Source organism: Chaetura pelagica, unplaced genomic scaffold (assembly GCF_000747805.2).
Source record: "Chaetura pelagica isolate M959 unplaced genomic scaffold, ChaPel_1.0 scaffold29, whole genome shotgun sequence".
Lineage (NCBI taxonomy): Eukaryota > Metazoa > Chordata > Aves > Apodiformes > Apodidae > Chaetura > Chaetura pelagica.
The window spans coordinates 1,249,558-1,274,253 of NW_009970720.1; positions in this window are offsets into that span (position 1 = coordinate 1,249,558).

Below are 24,696 nucleotides of genomic sequence, written 5' to 3' on the forward strand. Positions count from 1 at the left end.
AGTCATCCAACGTGAGCCAAAAATGTCAATGTGCAGCTGCAAGACAGGATAAAAGTGTTGTGTCATTCAACGCTCTCAGTTCTTTGAAGACATCTACTCTTCCTTCATACCTGTAGTAGATTGAGCCATACCTGCTACATTTTAATTGCAAATTTAGTTGGGTGTTTCAGTAGTGTTCCTCTGAAGCCACAGGGGAATTGATTTGTGTCAAACCCAGTTACCACAATAATTCAACCACAACGATCAAGACATCAAAAAGCACAGTGTATATCAGCAGGAGGAAATGCAGAAATTGTTTTGTTTTTAAAGGTTTATTCACCAAAAATGAGTAACTTGAAACTGAAAAGCATTTTTTATCAACACTCTTCCTTTTCACTTCAATGACATTTTAATGAGCACTTTCTAACTACTTACATAAAGTTCCAAATGAACATGGGAGAATACTGAAGAAAGGGGGGGCGGGGTAGAATTCCACCAGGCATTTTATTTCTTGCATGTTTCTGAGAAAATGAATAATAATTCACCTGGGAAAAAGTGATCCAGCAAAGATTTGATCAGCAAAAGACATCTGGAAACGAGTAAGTAGACAGAAAGAATCTGTATTATGCTAGATGGACACGAAGAAAGATACAGAGAAAACTGGAAGTCAATTGGGTTACTTTGTACTTCTTGAAAGATGAAGGTAGCTGTTCACATCTGTCCTGAGTACTTCAGCTCCAGACAGCTAGCAATAAACTGCCAGAAAAAAATGTTATAGAAGAGCAGTAAATGTGATTGTAGGGCTGGCTGGAGCCACCTGAAGTGAGATTTCTATCTGATAACTGACAGTATGAAAATACCTTCTTCAATAACAAGTTTAGTATGTTTCATGGCTCTTTGCTTCTGTTTTTATTGGCAGGTTGGACCAAATTCTGAAGCCTTCCAGTAGAACCACAATAAGACCTATGAGGGCCCATTAAACATGGGAGGAAAAAAGGCAATATAAACAAGCAGACCATTCATTCACCTAGCATGGCATGAGCTTCAGTGATAGCATGCCAAACCTAAATAAATTAAACTGTACAATTTTACTCAGTAGCATAAGGAGTAAAATAATCACGCAGTGTTACTGAGATTCCAAGAGTTACTTAAAGGATGCAAATCTAACACCACAGCAACAGGAATACCAATTTAATACACTTATTTTTTCTTCCTGCCATAGATTTTTAACAGAACTTTTTTCCAGTGTCTTGTAGCCAAGCTTTTAACCTAAGAAAAAGTAAGACTAAGAAAGTTTCCAAAATGGCAGCCACATGCCAGGATTCACATAACACTTTTGCTACAGTAGGTATACCACAGTTTTGAATATCTAGGTTAGTAGAAAAAGTAGTCCATTTAGTACTGCACACTATAATTCTAGAGGCTCTACAGCCAACAGAGAAACTACAGAGCAGCTGCAGCAGAAGAGATGAAAATTTCACCCACTGAGTGTTAGCAGCAAGTAGCCTTTATTTTTAATCTTACGACAACTGTTATTCTATAAAAGCCAACTTTAAGAAAGTGATGCTCAAATGAAGATTTCAGACACAAGATTCCAAACATGCCAATGCCAAAGATTTGAGGTTTTGGCAGGTCTGTTCATGTCTAAAAAGAGGCCATTTCTTCAGAGAGAAAAGGCCGTAAATGATAAAGCAGATAAGCTTCAGAGGGAAAGCATGTTGAGGTGACACCTCATGTCATCCACCCCCCAATCTGCACAACAATGTACCGCCACTCCAGAGGAGACAGCCGGGATACCACAACAGAACAGCCCATCTCTTTGGCTATAGCCAAACATTGCTGTACAGCCACTCTCCTGCCAGCCACCTCGGACAGACAGACAGACTCTTCCACGGGTGCCAATCACCCCAGTTAGCCCACTGCTATTCCAAAATTCACTTGCATGTAGATGAACCACTGCATATACACCAGGAACTATAGCAAGTGCCCCAGACTGGCACACCCCAGCTCAGAGCTCCAGAAGTTCTGCTGCTAAGATCTGGAATGAGCACCAGCAGCTGGCACCCTCTGACCACTCCACCTCAGGAGGGAGAAACCACAGGGTGAAACCTGGGGTTCATATACCCTCTAAAAGCATAGAAAAGCTGACACTACAGAAAAGGCCCTTCTTGCCCACAGCAGGAAGAGCTCCATGCCTCCCAGTGGCAGCATCCCCTGTGCTGGATGTATGCAAATAGCAGCGTGGCCAAATGCAAGGTACAAACAGGGATCGATCTCTGATGCTGCTACAACTTTGGTGTTTTTTTTTTAAAAAAAGCATGTTCAAAAACCATACGAAGGAAGCTTTCTGGTAGTCCTTGACAGTAACATCTCTCACAAAAGCTTCAGTACCTACTCTGCCCTCCAGCCTGCTACAGGTACCCTTCTCACCTGTGCAGCCCGGTACGTGCACACACGAAGGGGAAGGCAGGACAGATGGCTAAATCAATGCCTCTTCACCCAGGTAAGAATACCACGTTGGAATCATAAGCACCAGGCCCAGCCACACGTTTAAAATTAATTATACTTCCGCCACTGCCTACAAGCCCACACTGCTTTAGAAACCTGCAAGTCTGAACAGGATACGTCAGCGTGACACGGTCGCTTAAGTATATTAATCCCACATGGAGATCCTCTGCGGCTGAATTAAAGGCACACAAGTTGTTTCACGCTACTGTTAAAATACGTATCCAGCAACAGCGCTGCTGCCTGCTCCCCTCCCAGCAGGAACGCAAACACTCCTAAAAAGAAACAGAAAACAAAACACCGGCGCGCAGGAGCCCGTGGGCAACGTTCTCACAGATCAAAAAACCGCATGTAATACATATATAAATACACGCAGACGGCGAATAAACGACGTGGGGCTTTTTCGCAAAGCCAGCAGCGAGAAAAACGTCGTTGATTTCTGACAGCGCCTTCCCGTCCCGCCGCACCCGCCCTTGGTTCTTGTTTTCTGTTTTATTGGTTTGTTTTTAATGATCCTGGGAATAAGTGAGCTGTGAAAGCAACTGCTTCCCTGAAAATTTACTTCAGAAAATTAAGCTTCAATAAAAGACACTAAGCACATCTAAACAAAGAATGGAAGGAAGTGTTTTTCTTTGAAGCAGCATGAGTATCAACAATGAAAACAACAGTCTGAAAAATCAGTCACTGTAACAGATGAGTGGAAGGACAGGGAGAAAAAAAAGGATTGTCTTTATTCATGCAAATGTTCCACACAAGGTCTAGGAATACATAAGTAAAAACCAGCAAAAAGAATGTCATCATACCCCTGAAGTACTATAATAATAAACCCACCACAGCTGAAGTAGCATAATAATAAGCTACACTACACTTCTTGCTTCAAAGAAAACCTAGCAGCCAGCTAGCATCTGACTTCTGTAAACACACAGATTATAACAGAAAAGAAAAGAAGAATGGCTTTAAGAGTTTTCCAAGGGTCTGTGTCAGAAATTTGGTGCTAAAGCTTTCTAAGAAAGCCTAGCAACCACAATACAGCAGCAGAAGACATGGTCAATTTCTAACACTGCAAGGGTTAATTAAGAAATACTGTGCTTATCTGTTAGGTCCATAGTATTTAAAATAAGATCATCATGTCACTGATGAACAAAAGATCCTTAATGTGCCAGTCTTGAGCTGGTAGATGTTGTTGATTCCAGGAAGCTTATGGCAGTACTGCCCACTCACCTGGAGGAAAAGGTTGCTTTCCTAGAAGGTGTGCTCAGCCACACTGAGGAGGGAAACTCAGGACAGCACCTATTTATTGCTGAGATAGCTAGAAATGCCATGTTGTTCTTACATATTATGTATGATAATTTGGTTTTTTTTCCTCTAAAAAAAAGCTGCAGTTTTTCCAGAGACTTCACTACTATCTCAACGTCAGGTCAATTTTTGTTTGGAGAAGTCATACTGCCTGTGTACAGGAAAACATCAGGGACCCCTGTAGTCTCAGAATTCTAGTTACTTTTATTATATTACTATTAGCAGCAGTTTACACAGTTTTAGTTATTGCTGCCTGTATTGATGTCACCAGGACTACAGATAAATAAGTCTTATCAACAGCATGTTTACATACTGTTTGCTGAGGAAGTTACTGCAAAATACTGGCTTAGCAAGATTGCAGAACTTCCTTTCTCAGAGCTGGAGGACATTTTCACAGCTTGTGCAGAAAGGCTAAAAGTGAGCTTAATGTCAGAACCTGTATATCCTTGGAGAAAACAGTATGAATTTTAGGGGCTGGGGGCTCCTCTCGCCCCCCGTGATCTGAGCCGACGCCTGCCCTGCGGGCTGGAAGGCCTGAAGCCTCGCCAGACCCCACAGTGGGGTTTCCAGGCGGTTTAGATCCCTGAGCAGGCTCTCCGGAAGGTCAGGCAAGGGGGAGGTGACCGGGCACGGCCCGGAGCGAGGCCGCAGCTGCTCCACCCTATATGGACCTCGCCTGCTGCAGCATCGCAGCGTGGAGAGGGTGAGGGGGGCAGGGAATAGATCAGAAAGTGTCTGCGCTCCGATTCCAGCTCCATTCCTTTAGCCTGTCCCTGAAGTCTCCTGCAAGAATCAGTAACTTTCGGATTTCTGGTGCTGGAAAATGTGTTAGGTTTGAGGAAGAGCCTTTCAACTAAGCCACCTCTCTTAGGGATCAGAGGCTGAAAAAGAAACAAAAAGAAAATCCTCCTGCTTTTTTTTCCCCCTTTTTTTTCTTTTTCCCTTTTTTTTTTTTTTAACTAATATTTAAGGCAAATGGGAAAACAGTTCTAACAAGTTTGTCCAAGGTGACCCCACGGACAAATGTGTTTGACCAAAGAGAAAATGTATGGGAGTACTGCTCTGCTTTGAAAAGGAAATACACTAAATGGAATAAATACAAACCCCAGACTGAGCCCAGCTGAGGTTGCCACCAGGTACAATAAGCACACTGTCCCAGTTGGTAGAAGGAGAGCATGGCTTTGAAAAGTGGGGAAAAAGATCCTAAAAAAACCCAGTATCTGCTGCTTCTGCTCCAGCTTAATCCATGGCTGAAGGTGATAGACCCCAGGCAACCAGACAGCAGCATCCCTGCCCATTCCATCCCTTCCTCCATACGAGTCTGGTCTTCATGAATGGCAGTTCTGTGAAGGAAAATCAGTGAGACGGTAAAAAAAAATGTGCTGGCTTATTGTTTTTTTAATCTTCATTAAGTGAAAGAAGGTAGAACTGAGAAAGATGTTAAATATGCAAAGAGCCTCGACAAGATGTTCCGTCGATAAAACTTGAGTACACAGCTGATATCATAAAACACAGGGTCTCCTGAGGCCTCCCAGTAAGCATCTACTCACATTAAGCAGGATTACAAATATTTCAGGTCAAATTCATCATGATTTTTTAATATTTATTTTTTTTAAAACCTTGCTTTTAAAAGCCTCAGGTGAAGTTCATAGGGTCCAGAGAAGGGCCGTGAAGATGATCCGAGGGCTGGAGCACCTCTGCCTTTTTTTTTTTTTTAACTAATATTTAAGGCAAATGGGAAAACAGTTCTAACAAGTTTGTCCAAGGTGACCCCACGGACAAATGTGTTTGACCAAAGAGAAAATGTATGGGAGTACTGCTCTGCTTTGAAAAGGAAATACACTAAATGGAATAAATACAAACCCCAGACTGAGCCCAGCTGAGGTTGCCACCAGGTACAATAAGCACACTGTCCCAGTTGGTAGAAGGAGAGCATGGCTTTGAAAAGTGGGGAAAAAGATCCTAAAAAAACCCAGTATCTGCTGCTTCTGCTCCAGCTTAATCCATGGCTGAAGGTGATAGACCCCAGGCAACCAGACAGCAGCATCCCTGCCCATTCCATCCCTTCCTCCATACGAGTCTGGTCTTCATGAATGGCAGTTCTGTGAAGGAAAATCAGTGAGACGGTAAAAAAAAATGTGCTGGCTTATTGTTTTTTTAATCTTCATTAAGTGAAAGAAGGTAGAACTGAGAAAGATGTTAAATATGCAAAGAGCCTCGACAAGATGTTCCGTCGATAAAACTTGAGTACACAGCTGATATCATAAAACACAGGGTCTCCTGAGGCCTCCCAGTAAGCATCTACTCACATTAAGCAGGATTACAAATATTTCAGGTCAAATTCATCATGATTTTTTAATATTTATTTTTTTTAAAACCTTGCTTTTAAAAGCCTCAGGTGAAGTTCATAGGGTCCAGAGAAGGGCCGTGAAGATGATCCGAGGGCTGGAGCACCTCTGCTAGGAAGATGGGCTGAGGGAGTTGGGGCTGTTCAGCCTGGAGAAGAGAAGGCTCCATGGAGACAATTTATAGCTGCCTTCCAGTACCTGAAGGGGCTACAGGAAAGCTGGGCAGGGGCTTTTCACCAGAGAGGGCAGTGATAGGTAATGGTTTTAAGCTGAAAGCGTGGAAATTTAGGTTAGGCATCAGGAAGAAATTCTTCACCAAGAGGGTAGCAAGGTGCTGGAATAGGTTGCCCAGGGAAGCTGTGGAAGCCCCTCCCTGGAGGTGTTCAAGGCCAGGTTGGATGAGCCCTTGTGCAACCTGGTCTAGTGTGAGGTGTCCCTGCTCATAGCAGGGAGGTTGGAACCTGATGATCTTTAAGGTCCCTTCCTACCTTAACCATTCTGTGATTCTATCTTCTCTTCAGGTGTCCATTAACTATTTTTGCACAAGTTCCTCTTTCCGCAAATCAACTCGGTTAAATTTTTGCTTCCTTTTGTGGAGGACAACTCATGTTACTGTGGTTACAGTGCTCTTCTACCTACACATCTAAAGCTGTCATGAGGTACAGGTCCCCTTCAGTCCTTGCTTTTTGATTCAAATCGTGATGTTTTCCCAAACTTGTTTTGGTTTTGTTGCTCTTTTTGGGACGCTTGAATGCAGCATCTGCAATAGGACACTGTGGACCAGCCAACCTCAGCAGTAATGAAAAAAAGTAGAATAATTAACGATGTCTTGCATATTTGCCAATACATCCCTTAATGAGACTAGTTCTTGTTGCAATGGCAACTACATGTTGACTCACTGAGTAGGGGGTCAGTACCAAGAGCACCCTTTCTTTGCCAGCTGCTACCTGTATGAATTTCATGCCTTCCTAAGTGTCTGCCCAGCATTTGCCCTCATCTTGTTCATTTTGGATACTCTCCATCAATGGGGAGTATTTTTTTTGGTAGCAATAGTTTGTCAAGGTACATTCTGAAGCAGCTTGTTGATATTTAGAACATGGATCATTAATTCTGTACTTTAAAAAAAATAATTTATAAATCAGTTTAATGAGGCTTGGTCAATATTATCCTACTTTGAAAGGTGCATCCTAGAAATTTATGAGAAAGCAAGACAAAACTAAATACCATTAACTCTTTACTATTTACAGGGTTTTTTTTGGTCTTATTTGTGTTATTACTTTTCACTAAGAACGTACCACAAAGGCTGAAGGTATCTTGCTATTAAAACAAGGTGTATGGATATGATCATCCCTGTTTCCCAAAAATGGTACTCAGAAACTTTGAGTGCAACTTCAAGCCGACCTATCAAACCTTAAGAGAGCCCATTCTTCAGGTCTCCTCCCCGCACTCCCCTGGCGCATCACCTGCACCTGGAGGGCTTGCCCTGGGTCCCCAGCCGTGTCCCTTGCCTGGAGTCCCTGAGCCAGGTAGCCCGCAGGAGGTGCGTGTTGGCATCACCTCTCCGCCAGCAGCCATCCCTCGCTCAGGGGTGCCCTCATGTGTCTCCGCAGGTGAAGTTTCAAACGTCGGGATTCCAGGGGTTTGATCCATTCCTGACGCTAGGAATTTGACATGCAACCCGTACCCTGCGCAGCGCCTTTCTCTGTACCCTCAGATCCGTCTGGGAATTTCATACAAGGGGAGATGTGTGGAGTGAAATAACTTGAGCCCTTACTGGAATAAACCCTACTTTTAATTGAATTATAGCATGTCCCAAGAAAAACCAGGAACCTGTTTGAGATCATGGCAAACATCGAAGTTCAGGCATGAATTCTCTTTTCCCTTTAATTTTCAAGGCTACCAATAAAAAGAAACTTTACGAAAGACCACATTCTGCAGCTAGGCAAAGTTGGTATGCTTTCACTGGAGTTCTGCTTGTCTGCACAAGCTGAAATTTAATTATTGTTTCAAAGGCAGTTAAATGAGTTCCACTAATTCTTTTAACTCATCTCTTAAAAAAAAAACCAAACACAAAAAACCCCCCCCAAAGACAACACCACAAACACCCCAAAATGATTCATCTGAGTATGAAATTATTCTATAAGTGGGAACCTATATGTGCAAACAGAGGGCATTAAGATTCACAGACAGTGCTGTAACTCATTCTTTTTGTTCCCCTTTTTATAGTAAGGAGAGAACACATGAAACTTAACCTAAAAATTAATGCAAGTTAATAGACCAAATTGCTTATTATTTAATGTTGGAGCATCAGGTTTCCATAAACAACAAACCCAAAGTTTGTGAAACACAATCATCCAAGGAAAAGAAGTCTGCAAGCTGCTGCTTCTGTACAAGTTTTATAATGCCTCTTTTCATGTATGGAACATTAAATTTGTCATGTAATGATTGGGGCATCAGCCTCATCTGTTCAGGTTACTTTTTGGAAAGAATACTTCAAATACCTTCATGCGTTAGGAAGTTTCACAGGCCTTCGTGATTTCAACACTTAAGTGGATGAACAGATTACAGACACCACATGCCATGTACTATTAAATTTCCTCAAGACACAGAGAGCCAGTCCAATGATTTTGTTATTCGTCTTCAGGAGTCACAGGAGAAGTCACCTTGTTCTGCAGCAGACTCAGCTTTGTGTGCTATGCTCAAAGAACGGGAGAAACTGCAGTTGACCAAGGGCTGGTTTCTTCTTTAATCTGCAGGGGTGCCATATCTTCGGATGATCCCAAGAGAAAACCCACATCCCAAAGAAAGGTAAGATTCCCCTAACTTGGAAGCAAATTCTTTCCTATTTATACATTTGGTGAATGCTTTGATACTTTCTCTGCTGTAGGAAAAAACCACAGCAGACAAGTATCTGAGAAGAAGGGTTCTCCATATGATCTCAGAATAGAAATGGGTTTCCCACTAATATTCCAGCTCTAGGACAGATTCATTTCCAGTGTGTCAGAGTCAGATAACCCTCTACCTACAAAATACATTTGGGCTATTGTGTATTAGAGAGGAGCCTTTCCTTACCGTGACAGGCAAGCAGCTGAAGTCCAGACATGCAAGATTTTTAGTACATTCATTGTCTTAATGAAGAGCTGCAAATGTAATGAACATGCTCAGGGCAATACAGGGCTCATATCCTCCAGCAGGACTGCAGAGGTGTTATTTATTCCCTGAGCTTAGGGGATGATGGTGTTTGTTTGCATGTGCAGCACTGTCTGAAAGTGTGTTAGCTGGCAAGTAACCATACCATGTGTTAGGTAGTCTTTAAACAGTATGGACCAATGCAAATTCCCAATGCTGAGCCTATGCTCTCACCCTGTGCAATTCACTTCTATGTGTATCACCTCATAGAGTTCTCAACCAAAAGAAACTTGCAGCACTATGGCTATCCATCCTGAAACCAGGCCGAACTGTATACATGGAGAAGAATTCTGCTTAGGTTTGCACCCACTTAGTAAGTGTGAGTCCTCCACCTTCCCCGGTAACTTACTCTGGCAGTTGTATTTGCTGCTGGCACACTGTCTCTCATTTCATGTTTGGTTTTAGCTAACTTCACATTCCCAGCCATTGGGTAGTGTCGTACCTTTGACATCCAGGTTGGAAAGTCAGCCGTGAGCACTCTCTTTTGCTATACCTGGTGGTCACTTTCATTCTCTTCAGTCCTTGATAAACCACACACACATGGCATTTCTGAAACCTCGCATTTCTGATCCTGAGACTCCTACCCTGTAGATACAACTAGCGTTGTCATGTGTAATAGCTGGCCCTTTTAATTTGCCTTTTTGTTGGGTTGTGACTCTCAGTGAGATGATTCAGCCCCACTAGCAAAAGCAGTGCATGATCTCCAATATTTACTATCATCTACAAACTTTACCATTATATTTTAAGTTGTCTAGATCACTGATGAAATTATTAGGCCAAAAAAATAATAATAATCAATCTCTGGGAAAAATGCCTCATCCCAGTAAATTTCTTTGTTTATGTTTTTTTCATTAACAGTGACACTTGGGGATCAACCAGTGAGTCAGTTTTAAATCCATGTAATGGTAATTTCATATAATGGAAGTTCTTTTAAATCAGAGTGTTACTGTGTTATTGACTAAAAAGCTTTGAAGAAATCAATGGCTATTATGTGAACACGGTCATCTTCAGCACTTAGAATTACAAACTTTTCAAAGCAAACAAAGAAGCGCAGACACTTCCCCCAGCAAAAGGATGGTAATGAGATCTACCTTCTGGGATGCCATGCTGACTGATCTTAATTTTAACCTCTAATTTTTGTAAATAAGATCCCAAATTACCAATCTCTTTACTATGGTTCTGAATGGCACCACTAATTATTCAATAGGTCCTTTCAGGCTTTTCAAAGCGGATGCAATTTTGACAAATAGTCTTGTGGAATTACCTGTGACCTAGGAAAATGCAGCTGAAGACAGATACTTGTCTAGCTCTGGTAGGACTGAAGTTTAATTAGAAAAAAACCTGCCCTGCTTGCTTTCTTGCAGGTGTTAGTTGTTCTTTTTGCCTCTTTCTTATGTGCATACGTAATTCCTTTGCTCCAAATACCAAACAGAAACCTCTTGTACTGCTTACTTACTGTACTTCACATATACTTGATGTAGGATTCTTCCTTTCTTTTCATCCTAATGTTTATAAGAATTGTCCTTTTACTGTATTAAATCCAGTTGCTGGCTAGTACTCCATCAAGTAACTTTTAAAGAATCTTGTTACTTTTAATCCCTGTCATTAGTTTCTTTATTTTCCAACTGAGTCTTTACAAATCAATTTTCTATTTTCTCATTAGTCTAAGCTTCGGGTAATTAAATCTTTTAGATTTTCATAGATAATATTAGTGCTACCATTGCATGTTTAAGCAAAAGGAGTGTAATCAGATTCTAATCAGAAATACATAAACAACAGAGTAAATTTTAGAGTGACAATTAACAATTCTTTGTCAACAGAAGGGTGATAATGAGTCATTCCCTTTGGGAGCAGGTTGTACTGCACTAAGAAACTTCAGAAAGAAAATAACCCGTTTCCTTGAAGTTTGTCACTTATATTTTCCATAAAAACTGTCCAGAAAACTTCCCCTAGGATGAATTAACCAATAGCATGTATATTCTGTCTTGATGTTTTATATGTAGTGCATAAGCTTTAGCATAAAACCATTTGTCATGGGGTAAGATCCAAATGTTTTAACAACTCATATATAGGTGAACATATTTCACATATTTTACCCCACAGTTTTTTAAGGCTAGTAGAAACTACAGCAATAATCCAGTCAGACCTGCTTTAAAATAGGACCTACATCCAGACCATATCCCTTTAAATTCAAAGCCTCAAGAGGTCGGATGTTGCACCAGTTATTCCCTACTGCCCATTCAGGGCAGAATTTAATGCTGCAGATGCTCATCTGCTAGGGAAGTTGCATTTTAAAGACAATATTATTTTTCTTTGGTACGAAACTTATTCTTGTATCTGTTTCTACACATGCATTTTAAAATATCATTTTGTACCTAAATGCAACCAAATTGTATAACTCTGTGAAAATAAAGCATTCGTATTTTTAACTATTGCTACTTCCCTAGCAGGGGAGTTTTTTCAGACTTATTAATAATGTTGCTAAAGTTCATACTTTACAGCTTCACCTACATCTATTTAATAATTTACAGGGTGGGAATTACATCACTGAATTCTGTTTCAACAAAGCACTTAACTTTAAGCATTTGTTTAAGTTCAGGCCACTTAAGTATGTCTCGAAGTTCCAGTGGAGCCTTGGTATGTTTAAATGGTTTGCTGAATAGAGATGAATTTAAGTATACATGTTTGGAGGTTTCCTTTCTTTCTGAAACAGAAGCTTTTGCAATTTAATACACACTTCAGTGTTTCTCCTACTAACTGTCTAAGAACAACAGCTGTTAAAGAACTTTGATTTTAAAATTACCTGAGAAATATATGTAAATACTTTTTATAATTTATCCTTTGAAATACAGAACAAAGCATTGAAGTATCCAGTGGATTATAAACTACAGTAGATTTTTAAAATGTGCAAATGACTTGTCATAGGGATATGCTCAATGAATACTTAACAGATCCCTAAAGCTACTGGCACAACTTCACAGAAGTTATGTCAGAGTTTTATACCTATGCAGCACTGCTGCAAATGGATAAGGTTTAAATAATTAATTTCCCTCTATATGCAATGCATTGAGAAGCATAAGTACCCTGCTAGCTACCTGATCCTCGGTTATGGTGTGAAGAAACAGCTGAGAGCTTCTGGAAACACAAAGGTGTGAAAGCAGCACAATGAGGAGTGCAGTCATGTAAATTCTGACATGAAACATGAGCGTTGAAAGCCAGAGGCAGCTAATCCATTAATTTATTTTTTTTTTTAAATCCCATTAAACAAACAAATAAACAAATAAATAAACATCTAAAAAGATGTACCACTTTTCTGACTGCAATGATGCAGGCTCGTAACTGGGCAATGCTGAGTGCCCCAGATCTGACTGTGCCGTCTGAGTTGGGTAAGGCCACACACCAGGTGCAGTCAGAGAGCAAAGGCTTGGAGAGCCCAGCCCTGAGTTGCAGATGAGACAATCAAGCTGGATAACCCTGGAAAAATATGGAACTGAAACTAAGCAACTGATTAGCACAAGACAATAAGAGGTTTTATCTCCAAATCAATAGAGGCAGCAATACAAACTGAAATATATATCCTTTCACATCTACATAATTCACCACTCATGGATGATTCACATAAACGCTTTCTTGTGGATAAATCAAGTGCTGCACTGTGAAGAAACAATGTGTCTGTAGGTGAACTAATGGGGTCTCTGACACTTAACAGGGAAATCTTGTACTTGATCTTACATCTTGTACTGGTGTCATATGTGGAATAAACCTCTGATTTGGCAGCACCCTATTTCTGATTGTGATTTGTCTTGTTTGGACAAAATTTACAGCATGTAGGGTACAAAAGGCATCAGAAGTATGTTGAACATATGCTTTTACACTTAAATAGCCATCTATACTGTTTTACAAATTTGAAGAGGCACATATATTTGGTATAATCTCAATTATTTTATTTTTGGCTTTTCTCTCCTATGATTCATTCAGTGCCCACTTTTTTTTAAAAAACAGGCATAACTCCAGAGAACTTAATAGTGGAAGTCCTCTGCCTACCCAGGCTAGAACCTGCTATATTTTAAAACCTGAAATAGAGCTGAATTTGAAAACAAAAACAAAAAGGCAAATAACAAAAAACAGCTAAACTAAAACTAACAAACAAAAAAAACCCAAACAAAACCAAACAACACAAAAACCTTTTAAAAAGAAGCTAAGCTCTATTTAAGGGTTCTGGATACCTACCATTATCTATCTTGAAGTGTACCATTACTGAAGCACTTGACTTCTCCACAAAGCAAATTTAATTCAGTGGAACTATGATACAGAGTAAGAGTGATACTGTAGAAAAAATGAGCCAGGCAAAATGGATATGAAAACAGGGGATAATATAAAGAAAAAAGTATTAACTGGTTGTTGCAGAACTATTTCTGTTACTGATCTTTCTAATAATTTTGGAAAATCAGAGGATTACACAGAATAATTAACTCAGGGCATTTTGGGCTTCGGTTTTTCATTTCTAAAAACAAAAGCTGGGAGACTGATACAGTCCTTATACCCCCAGGTAAAACTACTACAGTCTTTTTAAATTCTCAATAACATATGTTTTTGCTGTGTGATCAATACCTCTCAGCACTTTGCCTCTTCAAAGTGCATCTTAAGTGCTATGAATTCAATACAATGTTAGACTAAAGTTTAATAGGCTAAGGATTATATTCATTTAAGATAATGCTATCAGGTCAGAAATCACATTAAAGTGAGTTCTCTTATTTGTGTTATTGATTAGAACTAGATATGTTTCCTTCTAAAACTTGGTGCTATGCCCACCTTTACAGGTCCTGTCTATTTTAACACAAGACGAACACCAATCCTAAACCATCTTACTTCTTTTACACTTCCCCTGCTGGAGCCTTCATTCATGTACTTCACACCAGTACCACAATGTAAATGAAGTCCCTGTACCCTTAAAGAGGCAAAGGCTCATGCCTTAATAATCTGCACTGAACTTAATTCTTTGTATTGAATATATATGAACAGATTGTCTGTCAGATTTTTTTTTTCCTTTTTCTCTTTTAATTACAGGTGTATCTCTCTATACTAGAGGATTTTCCTATCTGCTCCCATTCTGCCTGTAATAAATACAGTAAAGGTCTGTGGTAAATAATACTGTTTTCAAATTACATCTTATGTATAGGTTTCCTGAGATGGTGCCCCATATGTCATGGGAAAAACAGGCAGCAACAACACATTTTGCCTTTGGACAAAGCATAAAGGCTGCCTGGATCATGGCCAGACAGCCTTGGCACACACACCACAGGTATATATTCTCAGTGGATCAGGCTGCCTAGGCTCAAGAGCAGTCTAAGCAAAAGCAGGACTGTATGTCTAGGCCCTGCAATGAAACTAGCGAGCAATTCACTAATCCAGAGCCATTGAGCATGGAGAAAATGGTGTTTTTGAGAAAATGTGGCTTCTCCAAGGAGAAGATGAATATGGGTATTTTTTATTTCAACACACAAGATTGGACTTTTACATCACTTTTTATGCATTGCTATCTGTAGAAGATGATCAGTACCATTTCATCTTTGTATTTAAATCCCCACTGTCCTGGTTTAAGCCAGGATGAAGCCAATTTTTCTTTTTACTGATTTTTTTTTTTTCCTTCAGTGAGCTCTCTTGTAACTAGCAACAGTGTGTTCTGCTAGGCTGATAAGACAGTGGAATGTTTTTCTAACTACTGAGGCTTCAAGGCTGCACCTGCACTCTGCCAGCTCAGACACTACGGGGAGATCTGTGACCCCCCCGTAGGAGGCTGAGTTAGACAGACAGCAAAATTGGCCAAAGATATTCCATTCCATATATCTACGTAAGCTCAGAGGAAGGTCAGAGATCACAGAAGACAACTTCCTTCCTTCTTTTTCCCTTCTCTTCCGTCCATGGAGGACTCTGCTCATCCATCACCGTCGACCCTTAGGCTCGAGATCTCCTGACCCCCATAACTCTCTGCTTTTTCCCAGCAGCAGCTCCGGGATTCCTTGGGACTCTTCCCAGTTCAGGGAAGTGCGGTGGGAGTTGCTGGGGTGGGGGGAGGCGAGAGATTTTTGCCCATTCCTGAATATATCTGTATATAATTGTATATATTTTCTTGTATGATTCATTAGTGTTTTAATTAAAGCTGTGTAGTTTAGTTTTCAATCCAGCCAAGTCTCTCTCTTTTTCTCTCTCTCCTTCCCTACCTGGGTGGGAGGGAGAGGGGATTGAGAGCATTGTTGTCGGACCTGAGTCAAACTGTGACACCCACCTAAAAGATTATCAGAGAAAATCTTATTAACAGTAATGAAAGCAGCAGCCATATATGTATGTTTCCACTCTTGCAGATAATGCCTAAGACCCTCACATGCATTTTGCAGCTGTGTACCAGCACTGTACTCCTTCCAGCAGATCCTGCAGCTCTCGGCACACACATTCATAGAGACAGTGTTACTAATATTCTCCATCCTTTATAATGATGTTTTTTTGGACAAACAGAGAAGTGGATGTCTACAACTACTTCAGCTTCCTGAAGAGGCAAGTAGATGAAGCCTGATTTACAGGGTCTTAGTTCTCATCAGATAGATCCAGAGAGAAGCAACAGAGAAAGAGATTTGGGCACATCATTTTATTGCGCTGGAATTCCTTAAAAGAGGAACAGTGACTCCACAATCTTCTTCACATTGTCTTCTGCAGCATGTGAAATGGCAATAAGCAGTGATTGATATTACATTTGCATTATTTACAACTCTTTAAAAGGCAGATTTAAATTATTCTTTGAGTTACTATGGTAATCTAGGAGACATTTGCAGCCTCCAGCTTTTCTGAGTAAGGAATGAACTGTTGCTTCTAAGCACTTTCAATATTGCTACAGAAGATAATTCATGATGTTTTTTGGGGGTCTTTTTGGTGGTTTTTTTTGCTTTTTTTTTTTTTTTTTTTTTAATCTTCCCCTTTTATGCTCATTTGGCTGGTAACACATTAGATTACTTTCATCTGGAACGTGGACTTCAATACAGTAACTCTAGCACCAGGTCGGCAGCCAGCGTGGGTTAAAGATGCTCAAGACTTGAATCCTTATGTGTAATGATGCAAACCTAGATTTGCCCTTTATCAGATCATAAAGGTGCTTCTGATTAATAAAATATGAGGTTAAAATTTGAACTTTATTTTATCATAAAGTTACATAGACTTTTTTTTTTTTTTTTAATGTCTTCATTGGAGGTTTTACATGGGATGTAAGACTGGGGTTACCCTTACAGTTGCTCCTTTTCTTTTGAGACTTAGGAGAAGTGTTTCCAACTATTACCTCTCAATATCACTGAATAATACTAAGTATTGGGAAGCTGCTTTAAAATATTAGCCTGTAACTCCATTTTAGTGCAAAATGGATGCAAATAAATATCTATTTTTTAAGTAATTACATAGCTGTGAAGGTTAATGGACTGGGAGAGCCCTAAGATTGCAGAGAAGTTGTGATGATTAGGTGTGATGGAGCATTTTATGATACACCCGCCAATCTTCAAGAAAATCAGCCTGACATCAACTCAACTGTTTTAGGGAACAGTCATGCAGATGATAACAGCTTTCAGTCATTACTGACCTGGATTTTATTTGAATCACAGATCAAGGGATTAGCTTCAAACCTGATTTATAGTTTTTTTTTCTTGTTTGAATGTCACTGGATGTAATTTGTATTCCTTTCATCCTGATAAGGAATTATAATTGAAATATACATCTTTCAATTTTCGTCCAAATTTTTCTAAGTTTATAAAAGTAGAGGCACTCAAGCATTGAAGGGATTTGGATAGGCTTTGCATTCAAATCACTTTCTTTGTCCAACATCCTGGACAAAGATGGAAGATTTCTCAAAAATACAACATAACTTTAAAGTTTCTGTAAAAAATCACGTTGTGGTAGTAGCCACCATCTCAGAACTTCTGATAGCTTAACTTGTTTCTCTGGCATTTCAATCCATTATCTGTGCAGTATCACAATGTAAACTAAAATTCATGTTGTTAAAATTCTTTTTTTTTTTTTTCCAAAAGAAGCTATTGAAATAAAACATTTGGATTTTCCCACCTCATTAGAGACCATTCTTCATTTTCAAGCCACTTTTACACGCTCTTTCATGAGAGTGCATGTAGAACGACACTGAGTTTAAGTTATGTGAATTGTACACATCTTGCTGATCTAAAGGAAACGTTGAATCAGGTGACCACATATAATTAGAAAATTACTTTGGCTGTGTCTGCATTGACGTTTTGGCTTGGACCTTTAAAGCAGTTTTGAATCAAATTCCCCAGCTGTTCACATTTACTGCACATTGTTGCATAAAAGGAATGGGGTTTGTATATACAAACTAGATTTCTTTCAGAGAAACTAAACCTCAAGTCACACCAGGTGCTCCCCAAATGTGCTCCATCCCCACCAGGGCACCCAAACCACAATGTCCAAACCAAGCCTCAGACAGTTTCTAGCTGCCCATACGCCAGAGACTTTTGGCCCAGAAAACCAGAATAGACCTAGTCTGAGTTAAAACTTCACATTTTGAAGATGTAGAAGGGTCAGCATGTAATGGTAACTATTGATCTGCTCTTAATGCATCACATTACTGGCTGACATTCAAAGTCTCCATTTTCTCTGCACGTGGAGGCCTGGTGCAATAGAAGGCAAAATGTGTCTGCGTGCGTTGATTGCATAATTGACTGAACAGCAGCTACAAAAGCTTGTTATGAGGTGTGGTGTTCATCATGCTAACATTGCTACGTGGCTTATGTGCAGCTCAGCGTGCAGGCCAGCTCATGCTTGCCCACCGACGACTGCATGCCCCTCCTCAGGGCACTGCTTCACATGTGCTGGACATGATCCTTCACGGAGCTTCCTTAAGAGCAGGAAGATCACCCAAAGACACCACTCCCAGGCTTGGGGCCTGTTCCGGTGCCCCTCAGAGGAATGTTCTAACGATGGCATGCAAAATTATCCAACACTATCAGATTTCAGCCAAACCGGGACCATAGGTCACATACAACACAAGGGTATCTGGAAAACAGATGCTCCTCATAGTTCTGGTTATCTAAATGCATGTGATTGGTTGCCTTTTTCATGTTAATGAATAGAAATAATGGGAAGCCTTCAGATAAGAGTTTAAAACTGCCACGACTGCAGTGGCTTCAAGAGGTCCAAAGATGTTTTGCAAACACAATTGAAAATGCGATAGCTCCGAAATGACAATGAATACTTGACACAAAGAATCATCTCTGTCAAGATGCATAATGTTACCATTATTGTTGCTGATGAGATATTCACAATATTATTCTGAGGCTTATTTTTAAGCCTATTTGTGTATTACCGCCAGCAAGACAGTTTTACAAAACAATCCTAACAAAAAGCACACGGTGTAGCTCTTTATAGCATTATATTTCTAATTCCTTATTTTTATAGATACTTTATGGTCCACCCATCTTATCACATAAAAAGAAAAACACTTTCATTACTGAAAACTGGTTTTCATATGAAATAGCATAGCCCAATACTTTTCTGCTAGGTAGGAAAATGAGTCCTTCCTTGTTACAAAACAAAATTCTGTTTTCATTTCACCCTTTTACCTTTATCAAGCAAGGAAAAGATGAGCAAACTTCAAATATATCTTGAGTATTTCAGATAAAAATCCACCAGTGTATTTGAAAAAGCCAAGCTTAAAGCAGGCCACAAGACAGTTTCTCTCTTGTGATACAACTTTGAAGGAAACTTACCAGAAGACCCACTTGCTTTGCCAGAAAACCTTCTAGTAACCAGGAATCACAGTTTAAGCATACATTTGCGTTCTAGGTTCTAATGCCCTATATTAAGTGCTCGTCCATTTCTACAGCCACCACACAAAAGAGCTTTGCTTTCTCTTTTTCTGTCTTCCAGTTATTTTAGCTGCTTGCCTGTACTCATCTCTCGCTTCCTTATCAGACATAGAGACATCATGAGATCACTATCCGTAACAGCTTGTTCAAAAAATAGCATTATTTCTGCCGGGTACAGAGGACTGGATGGCCAAACAGCAAAATTTGCTACTGTGAGATGTCTTTCTATGAAGCAATAAGGGACAAGTCAAGAAATCATTCATCTCCCTAAAAAGATAAATTCTGAACTCCACCTTGAAATGCTTTCTAGCATTTCACAGATTCTCCTCTTCATAAAATTGATCTTACTGCTTAAAACATTAAGCAAATGAAAGGAAAAGGAGGAAAAGCTCAAGTAAGTCCTGACTGTCTTAGTGAAGTCATCCTTATGATTCTAGAGATACTCACTGAAGCCATTGCCAGTAGCCAGAGATTCAAAGTCATTGTGTGTGTGGCTCAAGGCATTTTAAGGTGTTGTAGAGAAGCAAAAACACCTAAGAAGCTTTTTAAGGAGTTTGTAAGGAATCAGAAGGTAGTTTGCTCCAGTGCAAATCAATAGGTGAAAAAAAAAAACCCATCAATTTTGGGTAAAAATGAGCCTCCTGCCCTCAGCAACTCTTCAAACACACTCACTGCACAAACGTAAGCACTCGCTTGCTGCTTTTGAGAATCAGTCTGGAACCAGACAAGATAGTCCTGTTGGAGTCAAGCAAATATTAATACCACCTAGTCCTAATGTGACCTCAGCAGGACTCTCATGTGCAGCTCTGCCCACCCATGGTTAAGAGAGGAGCTGAAATTCCAACAGTGGCAAATGATATTCAGATCATCCGGGGAATGGAGAGCTTGTTTTGCAAGAGGAAACTAAAAGGCTTTAGATTGCTTAGTCTAGCAAAAGGGTGACTGGGGGGGAGTATGATTCATGTCATGTGCTTGGGCTTGTTCCAAGCGCTGTGAATCCTGACCAGCAGGCCAGTACACACGTGTTTGCTGGCCTATTGGCAAGCTGAACAGATCAAAGTCACGCTGGAGCCTCTCCAACAGTGGCCTGCTGATGAGGTTGCCTATCTAGCAAAACTTTTACATCATTAAAACTCATGAAAACTTAATATCTGAACTTTCAGGCCCTCTGACAAATTCAGCTGAAACAGAACCATGGTTTCAGAAGATACTGAGGATAAAGCAGACTGAAAAGGACTGACAGTCAGAGAGACAGAATCAATGTCTTTTAGGAAAGCAGCTGTGGGAACGTTATAAAAAATCTATGGTGACAGTAAACATATCATAAACAAGGAAACAATGGTGAGACACAGAGTTAAGGGAACAGCAAACGATATTTGCATGCATAAGCCAAGAAAGAAAACAGCTCTTATGCAACTTTGATCAGCAGGAGCAGTGTATTACATTTTGAACTTCTCCATTAAACAAATACAGACTGCAAGCAGGAACAACTGCATAAAAGATACAGCAAACAGCATACTATATTAGTATTTCAGATTACAAAAATCATAGTTTAAGGAATTGCACTGAGGGGAAAAAATCAGCCATGTGTCTACATGTGTCTAGTGAATCTGCAACACAGCCCATCTAGTACAGATGTCACATTTTTGCATTTAAAATCTTATTTAAAAGGACTGGGTCACTGTGTGAAAGAAGGTTCCTTCTTCTTAGAGAACTTCAGCCCTTTACTTTGGGATTGGGGATTCAACAGGCATCTAAAACTGAGGTACAAGTCAAATATCCAAGATGCCTGAATTGAGTATGTTCCTTACAGTGTCTTTTGAGTCAATACCTTACCAATTGCAAGAAAGCACTTAGTTTCTTTTTACTTTATTTTTGAACCCATACACTGTGAACAACACTGTTTCCACTGCTTCCTGTCCTTCAGCATTGTCAAGTGCAGATTCCTCCCACATGCATTCAACATTTCAACATCCCACTGAAATATTTCAATCTAGTTAAGGAGTTTGCTTGGAAGACTGATGAAACAATCAAATAGATTTAACTTTCAGCTGCTGTGATTCATGAGTTTCCATAAGAAAATGTTGTTTTTTCCTCCCTTACATGTTATGAGGGAAGTAGAGTCACATTTATTTCCAGAAAGCAAGTCAAAAGTCAAAGACTCCACATGCCACCAGACTGGAAGGACTTGTAGTCAAGAACTAAAATCTGTTTGAAATACTCAGACATTATTGTCTTTTACTTACGGCTTACAATCAGCAAGTCCCATTGGTGACACTTCCTCCTGGTGGCCAGGGCTTAATTAGCACATGGTATTGATTACAACAGGTTGCAAGTAACAGATTTTCTCAGGGAGATGAAGGTCGTGAGAAATGGTGAAAGAAGTTTATGTGAGAGGGTGGGTGTCCTGTGCCATCTACAACAGAAGGACTGCCAGGAGGGGTGGCTTCTGTATCATTTGTGTGGAACAGCATGGCTTCTGAGACATACACCCACAGCAGAGAAATGCAGGGGAAAAAAAAAAAATAAAGAAAAAAGAAAAAAAGAAAAATAAAAAAAGAGGAGCACAGGAGATCCCTTGTCACTTCTGGTCAACTACAAGGAGAAGTGTTGCATCATATCAGTCAGCCTTCCTCCAAGTTGCTGCTGATGGCAGCTTCTCTGCTTTGCCACTGCCAGGGGCAGAGCATGCAAAAAAGACTGTGAATTCCAGATGCTGGGAGCTCTCTAGTGGCCCTTGACTTGTGGATTTTAGCCAGAAAACACGAGAGTAACAGTGAACATACTATGCTTGTTTGAAAAACATTTCTCCACAAAGAAACTGTAGAGGGACTCGAAATTGGAGCTTGAGACTTTTTGCAGAGGTGAGGACTTCCTTTACGCAAAATAAATCCTGGCCTTTTATTTTTATTCAGCCCACTGGTATAGAGGTGAGCTCATCCTGGGCTGTTTGACAGCCTAGCTCTCCACAGGAAGCCTGTCTAATCTGATATTTGCCTCAGACAGACTCCAAGGCCAGTGACTAGATTTGATCAGAAAGACCAGCACATCAATGTAAAGCCCCACTGAACTGGGCACTTTTCAAGATCAGGTCTACCCTGCACCACAATTATGGAACAGTTTTTCAAGTGGAGAGGATGTATTTCAAGGAAAAGCATTTAATACTCAGGGTATCCTAGCACTTGTGTGAGACATTAGAGAGAGCACAGTAATGCAGTCTTGCCAGATGGACTGGATGACCCAATATAAATAAAAGGTTTCATTTCTAACATCTGCAATGAAGTCTCCATTTCAGGAATTTGTGGCAATGGTCTTTACTTGCTGTATTTTGGGTTAGTTGTCCAAGTGATATCCTTTCCAGGTATTAGCAGACAGAATAATAGCAGCTCATCATTTTAGATGGCAGCAGGCATAAGCAGAAGGAGACATTAATTATCACCCTTCTGGTTTACGGTTGCAGAAACCACCATTAAAAGAAAAAAAACCCAAAATAACACATCTAAATACATGGTAACTTCAATGTCAAAGCTTCATTTCCTACCAAAAAGGTGACATAAGAAGGAAAATAAAGTTGAATTACACTATACTTGTTTTTGTTTTTTATGAAGTACAGAGGCAGTCTGGAAAAATACTTCTGATCTGCCTGCTGGTTACATTTGAACTTCTGATGTGTAGTGGGCAGAGCACAAAAGGGTTGGTGATCTGAGATGTACCCAGTGGAAAGTGAGCAGAGAAAGAAGGAAAGGTTACCTACTCCAATTAAGCGTTTGCCCATGTATTGCCAGTGACAAGTCCAGAGAAAAATGGGACAAAAGGATAGATGGCACAAAGCATGGCATAAAATATTGCTTCCATTTTTGTTAAAACACACACACACACAAAAAAGTGAAGCAGACTCTTCAACTCTTCTTTGCCATAATTGTGTTTTTTTTTATTTTCATTATTACATTAATAAATCAGCTTTTTATGCTACAAATATTTTGGGCATTATTGCATGGAAGGCTTTAATAACTGTAGTGATTTTTGGTATCAAATAAATTCATAGCAGTTGAAATAGTGTTACAATCATTAAAGGCATAAGTGTCTCTATCTGCATCACGCTTTCCAACTTTATTACTGTTTCTGTGATTAGACAATTTTTATCAAGGTTTTAGAAAAGGTAATAAGAAGATCACATTAGCTCTGAAGTCTCTCACAGAAAGATATGAATTAGGGAATCTTCTCTCAAAAGGAGATGTGATTAAAGCTGAGGTTATAAGAATACACCAGAAACATTTTAAAAAGATTGAGATAGAATTGAACTTAAATCATGTAACGTGACTTTACTCTGGAGATCTTTCAATGCCAAATCTGCAACTTGGAATAATCCTGCAATAATTTTGTTTTAGCACTTTCATCTATTTTAGATTTTCTATTTGTAATCCTAAAGTTGACCAGAAGTGTTTGATGTAAAGGCTGCATAGAAGCTGTTCAGGAAAAAAAAAACATTCATTAAAAGCAAGACTTTTTATCCCACAGAAGATCTGACACTGATCCGATTGACCTGTCACAGTATAAACAAATTGCTGTTATACCACATCAGCTTTTCCAAAACTGATCTGTGTGATTTATTAGATTGTTTGTGATCTCATCCTCTAGGTTTTTAAGGCTAATGATTCTTCATGTGCCATTTATGCCTTTCGTTGAAAGTTTCTAATAGCAGAAGCTACGTGTCTGACATTTGATACATACCACACCAATTTGATTTTTAATGCAAGGCCCCAGCTCTGCTCTTCAACAACATCTAATATCAACATTTGGGTGAAAGTTCTTGAAATTGCCCTTCTGATGGGATTGTGGGAAGGAGAATTCTGTAGCAAGGAGAAGCACACATAGCAACCCCCCCTGTGCCAGTGGGCTTCAGGTGAAGTGTTCACCTCAGGAGTCATCAGTCTGTTGATAACAGATTGTTCTGCACAAAGCTTGTTCTAACAGAGCCATAATTTGTCACTCTTAATAAAGGCTGTAAGTCACAGAGTGCTTAACAGTTTCAGATAGCACTGCTGCTGGAAGAAGGGGTCCCCAACCTCCTCCACTCTCTTCAGCTCATCCCCACTGCTGCACTACTGCAGCCCTTTCGTGGACATCTGCTTTCACAGCTACATGTTCAATCAGACAGAAGATCAGGTCAGGCCCTGTGTGAGCTTTTAGACCAGTCTGCTCCCCAGCCTAGTTCCTGGCATAACCATGCAAACATGCATGATTCTATAAAGCAAGGAGTGAGCATCTGGGGACTAGTGAAAGCTTTTTCTGGCATAAAGGGTTCTTCAAATTAGAGACTTGGCTATGAGCCACACGCAGTGATGGCTACTTGGGCTGGTCAAGTCCTGAAAAGACCTCTAGGAACATCAGAGGGACTTACCCTAGTGAGGTAACAAATAGCACAAGGGCAGGCTAAGCTCAATGTCACTGGATAACATGTGCAAAGGGAAACCTGGAATTTTTTGGGATTCTTATTTAGGAAGGACACC